At 39.8% G+C, this 6,833-nt stretch overlaps 1 non-coding gene across 1 annotated transcript; it reads left to right on the top strand.

The window, feature by feature from the left end:
* Positions 1-4,992: 4,992 nt before the first annotated feature.
* On the top strand, positions 4,993-5,123 carry LOC132649365 (small nucleolar RNA SNORA17). Its single transcript, XR_009587811.1, has one exon. It is a non-coding gene; the product is annotated as a small nucleolar RNA SNORA17 (small nucleolar RNA).
* The last annotated feature ends 1,710 nt before the right edge of the window (positions 5,124-6,833 follow it).

Raw genomic sequence — 6,833 nt, 5'->3', positions numbered from 1 at the left:
TCTTAGAGTCATTATTTCTTTGTTTAATTTCTGTTTTGTTGACCTGTTCTTTGTTGAGAGTGGGGTATTGAAGTCTCCCACTATTAATGTGTGGGGATCTATTTGTGGTTTAAGTTTTATGAATGTTTCTTTTATGAATGTGGGTGCCCTTGTATTTGGGGCATAGATGTTCAGGATTGTAATGTCTTCCCGGTGGAATTTTCCTTTGATGAATATGAAGTGTCCTCCCTATCTCTTTTGATTAATTTTGGTTGAAAATCTATTTTAGATATTAGAATGGTTACTACTGCTTGCTTCTTGGGTCCATTTGCTTGGAAAACTATCTTCCAGCCCTTTTTACACTCAGGTAAAGTTTATCTTTGTGACTTAGGTGTGTTTCTTGTATGCAACAGATTGTTGGGTCTTGTTTATTCATGCATTTTGTTAGCCTGTGTCTTTTTATTGGAAAATTAAGTTTGTTGATGTTGAGAGAGATTAATGACCAGTGGCTGTTAGATCTTTTGATATTGTGGTTGGCTGTGGTAGTGTGTTTGTGTGCTTGTCTACTTTTAGTTTTGCTGTTTTTTTTTAATTTCCTGTGTTTTCATGAAAATAGTTAGTTTTTGGGGGTTGTACTTTTCCTTCTAGTATCTTCTGTAATGCTGGATTTGTGTGTAGGTATTGTTGGAATTTGTTTTTATTGTTGAATATCTTGTTTTCTCCATTTATTGTGACTGAGAGTTTTGCTGGGTATAGTAACCTGGGCTGACATCTGTGTTCTCTTAGGGTCTGCAAGATATCCGTCCACGGCCTTCTGGCTTTCATAATCTCTGTTGAGTAGTCAGCTGTGATTCTGATGGGTTTGCCACTATATGTTATTTGGCCTTTTTCCCTTGCAGTTTTTAATATTTTTTTCTTTGTTCTGTATACTTACTGTTTTGGTTATTATGTGGTAGGAGGATTTTCTTTTCTGGACTAATTATTAGGGATTCTGTAGGCCTTTTGTATGCTTACAAACTCTCCTTTAAATTGGAGAGTTTTCTTCTATGATTTTATTGAAAATATTTTCTGGGCCTTGGAGATGGAAATCTTCTTTTTCCTCTATTCCTATTATTCTTAGGTTTTGTCTTTTCATATTATCTTGGATGGTTTGTGTTAGGAATTTTTTAGATTTTTTTCTTTGACTGATACATCTATTTCTTCCATTTTATCCTCCACACCTGAGATTCTTTCTTTCATCTCTTGTAGTCTGTTGATTATGCTTACGTCTGTAGTTCCTGTTTTTTTTTCCTAAGTTCTTCCTCTCCATGATTTCCTTTGTTTGTGTTTTCTTTAATTTTTCCAATTCTATCTTCAGATTGAATCGTTTTATTGATTTCCTTCATCTGTCTGACTCTATTTTCCTGTTTTTCCTTCAATTCCTTCACCTGTTTGTTTGAACATTCCTATTTCTTTTATTTCTTTCAGTGAATTAATTATTTCCTCTCTGAAGGCCACAAACTATTTGGCTGCATCTTCTTGTATTTCTTTACAGATAGCCATATTCTGTTTGACTTTATCTTCTTCTAGTTCTTTATGAATTTTATTTGTTTCCTCCATGTTCCTCTTCATAAGCATAGATGTAAGGTCATCTTCTTGAATTTCAATTATGTTAGGGTGTCCATGGCTACTTGCCCCCAGAAAACTGGGTTCTGGAGATGCAATATTGCTTTTCCTTTTGTTGGTTCTGTTTTTATGCTGGACTCTGCCCATCTGGCTGTCTCAGGTGTTGTCTGTTAACTTCTGGTGCCTGCTAGAATCCTGGGGTGGGGTGAATCCCCTTGGCAGGGTTCTGAAGAAGGCCTCCTCAGCCTTTTGGTTATGGTCAAATGAATGGTGGTGCTTCTCAGGCATTGTCACAGTTCACCTCAGACAGATGAACTATGGTGTTTAGGAAGGCTCTCCTCTCACTAGGAGAAGTTCTGGAGATGGCTGTCCTGCTGCTGGGTTTCTTGCTCTGAATTTAGTGAGCTGCTGTTCTCATGCTGTGTTTGCTGGGTGCAGCCCTCTTGAAGAACCATGAAGCCCCACAGTTTGGGTTTTTTTCATTTTAGCTAGGAATAACTGGTTGCACCTTGGAGTGATATCTGAGGGCTGCTCCAGTGGCTTTCAGACTTCTGTTGGTCTGAGGTTGGAGCTGTGTACTCCAGTACCCTAGCAGTAATCAATGGCAGATGAGCACAACATTCATGCGTGCAGTAAGAGGCCAGAGCCTAGAGCTGTGGGCACCCAGAAACTCTTCTGGGTGTTCTGAGGTTGGACCTGATGTTTCCTTCACTGTGGTGTTTCCTCCCAACAGGGACACCCAGTCTGTGGTGTCTGGACACCATCATCATAGTTTTGTTTTTTTTTTTTAAATAATTTTACTTTTTCCTTTATTATTTGTATGACTTTTATTTCCTTTTCTTGCCTGATTACTCTAAGACTTCAAGCACCATGTTAAATAAGAGTGAAGAGAATGAATATCTTTGCTTTGTTTCTAGTATTGAGGAAGTCCTTTCACTTTTTTCCCATTTCAGTTAGCTGTAGGCTTCTTACATATCGCCTTTATTATGTTGCAGTATGACCTTATATTTCTAGTTGTTCCAGGGCCTTTATCATAAAGAGGTATTGAATTTCACCAGAAGTATATTTTGCATACATGGAGATGATCATGTGATTTTTATCCCTGATTTTTTTTCCTATTGTGTTTATTGGTTTGCATCTGTCAAAATGTCTGGCATCCTTGGAATAAACCATATGATCATGATGTATTTTATTAAAGTTTTTTTTTTTCATCTACTTGCATTGAGAGAATTGCTGTATACTTTTCTTTTTCGTTGTTGTTTTGTCTTTCCCCAGATTGGAATCAGGGTAATACTGACTTGATAGATTGAGATTGGAACCCTCTTTTCCCTTTGGCTTATGGAATACTTTTTATAATATATGTTTTTTTCTATGTATTAAGATTTGTTTTATGGCCTAGAAAAATAATTTATTTTGAAAATGTTAGATAAGCATTCTGTAGGTATCTGTTAAGTCCAGTTGATCTGCAGTGCAGTTTAATTCTAAGGTTTCTTTTTTGACAATCTTTATACATGTATATAAAGTTTTTTTTATTACACACACTCATTACCTTCTCTTATCTACCCCCTACTCCTGTTGCCTCTTCTTCTTTACAATAAATTCTCCTACTCTCATGTCTTTGTGTGTGCATGTCTTTGTGTGTGCATGCCTTTGTGTGTGTGGCTCATTAAGCTTATTTAGGTTGATTTAATGAGAATGAGTTGGGGGTTATTTGCTAAAGTATGGGCACTTAACCAGTTGCTACATCACTGAAGAAAATGATTCCCTCCAATCCCCACCAATAGCCATATACTGCTAATAGCTCTTGGGAGAATATCCAGGTCCCTCCCCATCTATGATAGAATGCTGACGGGCTCAGTATTGTGTGGGTAATCACAGCTTCTATGAGTTCGTTCAGTGCAGTAGACAAGTCATGTCCAGGGGATAGCATCTTTACACTCCTCTTTCTCATCCTCCAGTTCTTCCACCCTTTCTCTTCATTCGTCTATGGAGGCTGTGGTATGCATGCTCCATTTAGAGCTGAGCACTCAGCAGTTACTCAGCACTTTTTTTTTTTTGGTATGTGTGTATATGTCTGAATGTGAATGTGTATGTGAGTGTAATATATGCCACTATGTGTGTGTGTGTGCCTGTGCGTGCATGAGCACATGCAAAGGACAGATAAGGACACCGAGAAATGTACCGTTTCCAACCACCTTACCCTCAAAGAAAGGGTTTATCACTGAACCTAGAACTAGATAAAATGGCTACCAAGCCCAGCAACCCTCCTCTTTATACCCACCCTCTAAGTGTGCGGGACTTTTAGGTATTGGCTTTTTATGTTGATTCTGGGGATTTGAACGTGGGTACTTATTCTTTATAACACATGTTCTTACTGATCTATCCCATCAGTTCTGTTCTCAGCCTTTTGACCAGTTATAAGTCTCTGTATTCACTACCGCCCAGAGTAAGAAGAAATATCCCGACCAAAACTCACTTCAGCATTAACCTGTGAGCATAAATATTTAGAAGACAGTTTGATAACATATCTGTTTAGCGAAACAACAGTAGTAGTCCATATGGCCCCCCCAGCCACAGGTTTTGACCAGGTTACAATAGTAAATGTAATTTCTCTTTTGTGGAACAAGTCTCTAGTCCAATCAGAAATCAGTTTTTTATCCATATAACAGTGAAGCCACTATCGTACAAGTGGTCATATCTTGCCTTGCAGATCAATATTGGAACACACAGGATCAAAATCTTAGCTAGATCACTAATAGTATTTTCACCTTATGAAAGATAGTCTCCAAGAAGACGCTTTCAGTCTGTTTTAGCTTCATTTCTCTATATCTCACGTCCATGTGATATCAGTAGGATCTTATCATTCAGTTCTTGAAACCAAGTAACTGAAGTTTCTTTGGTTTCCTTCTTTGAAAGGCTAACTATTTTTGTAAGGTTTGTGTGTAACTTACCACTTATATTTTGCAAACAATGAAATTTCAGTGTTTTTTTTTTTCTGTCCTTTACTCTTGGCATTTTAATGATCATATGGTATAGAGAAATTATTTTCTGACATTCGGAGCAACAGCATCAAAACAAATAAGATATAGAAATATGACAAAACTTAACTAAATGCAACTAGCTCAGGTCAATAACTGAAAAAAATGTCAAAAATATAAACTATTAATGGTGGAAAGAAGAATTAAGAAAAAGAAGAAGACAATGAAAAGTACAATTTTGGAAAATAGAAAAGGAAAGGGAAAGAGAAAGATGAAGCAAATTTAAATAAAATAGAAAAAGGAGGAAAGAGAATAGAAAAAAATGTTTGAGAGAACAAAAGAGCGAGAAAAAAATCTAATTAGAACATAAAGGGAAGGTAAGTCAGTAAAGCTATATAAAGATTAGAAGAGAAATAAAAAACATGAAAGACCTGCCCCTAGAGGCATTGCAGGTGTGGCTGCTGTGCCACATGTGTATCAGTAGGTGGCAGAAAGGAGAGATGTTGTATCTATGCTCAGAATTATGACTTATGAACATCTGAAAAAAGCAAGCCTGAGATGATCACCAGTCTAGCACCACACAGGCCTTGGGGATGGGGCAGACCATGCCTGAAATGACTCTGGCACACACCATAATGCATGAACAGGGCATAACACTCTTGAGACAACACCAGACACTCAGCGACCCTAAGTGTCACTAAAGGAGTAAGTAAGTGGTGGAGAAATGGAAGAGAAAGACAAACAGAAGGATTTGGGCACAATAAAGAGAGACAGAACTGGAGAACTGATGGTAGTGAGGAACAATCTGATATAAGTAGGAGGTGATGTCACCTGGGACTGTGGTATGGTCCTGGCCTGTGTTGCCATTGGGGCCATGCTTAGGTCTGTGTCACTGCAGCAGCAGGGGTCTGTTATCACCAAAGGTCAGGCAGACTCCCCTGGTCTGGCATCCTCCTGGGGATATGTTGATGTCTGAGGGCTGTTCAGAGCTGGCCCCACCCCTTACCTTGGCATCATGAGAGAGCTGGGCATGAAAGTGGGAAAGTTGACTCTCCCCTAGCTGCAGTACTCATGAGAGTGCCCCAACATTGTGAAGCTATGAGTGAGTCAGCCCTGAGAATGCTGCCATGGGAGAACTGGCCCTACCACTTGGTCACATGAATTGAAACAGATGAGAGAGAGATACCCTCCTCCCCATTTGCTGCTTACTATCAGCAGCAGGTGGAATACCTGGCCTTGGAATCATGAGAGCAAAAAAAAATGGTCCTTGCTCCTCACCTACTGTAGAACTTGGGAAAGCAGGCCCTCTACCTCACTTGAGCAATACAGTAGACCTGACCCTGATGGAGGAGGCAGAGGTGAGATGGCCCCCAGGGTATGAATGTGGGAGAGCTGGCTGCATGCTTGGTCAAGGGAGAGATGCCCTACCCCACCCTCACTCCTTGCCATCGATGGGAGGCAGGAGAGCTGTCCCTGCCCATCACCTGCTGCATCATTTGGGAGGGGGGGCTTAGTACCTTGCCTGGGCAGCAGGGTAAAGCTGTCCCTGGTTGTGAGCACTGCTGGTAAGCCAGTCTCGAGGGCACAAGAGCAGAGGACCTGGCCAGCTGATTAGCTCAGATACCTCCCAGGCCCAGATCCAGGGCTTTGAATTGACTCACTCCAACATCTACTAAACCAATGAACTGCTGGAGTTCATGAAGGGGCCATTCCTACAGATCCAAAACTACAGGATCTCCATGACATGGGGGCAATAGCAGGATATCTCAGAGAAGTCCCAGTGAGTGTTGAGTATTGATAGAGTAGCAAAAGCCAGGAGCCTTGCACCAGACCAACAAGTCATTGCAATGAACATTTGCAAGCAAGCAAAAAGAAAAAAAAAAGTGCGCAAAAGAGTATATTGTGGGACACACTGTGACACTCTACAGCTTCCACAGTGAGATTCTTTTTTCTGTTTTGCAGGGGAAGTTACAACAGTGGAGGAAAGGGGGAGATTAGTGGTATTGGTATGCATGACGATTTACAAAGAATCAATAAAAAGTTTTTTTAAAACATGAAAGATTTCAAAAAACTAAAATAAAAACAATACTAAGAAATAAATACAATAACAGACAAACAAGGGAACAGAGAAGTAGGAGGAGAAAGAAGATGATGATGGCTGGAGAAGGTTTTTTTGTTTGTTTGTTTGCTTTAATTCTGTAATAGAGCATATTGGAATCCACCCCATCTGGGAGGATTACTAAGCAGTGCATAGGCTCCGTTCCCCACTTC

Source organism: Meriones unguiculatus, chromosome 19 (genome assembly GCF_030254825.1).
Source record: "Meriones unguiculatus strain TT.TT164.6M chromosome 19, Bangor_MerUng_6.1, whole genome shotgun sequence".
Classification (NCBI taxonomy): domain Eukaryota; kingdom Metazoa; phylum Chordata; class Mammalia; order Rodentia; family Muridae; genus Meriones; species Meriones unguiculatus.
This window is presented reverse-complemented; position numbering and strand designations above follow the sequence as displayed.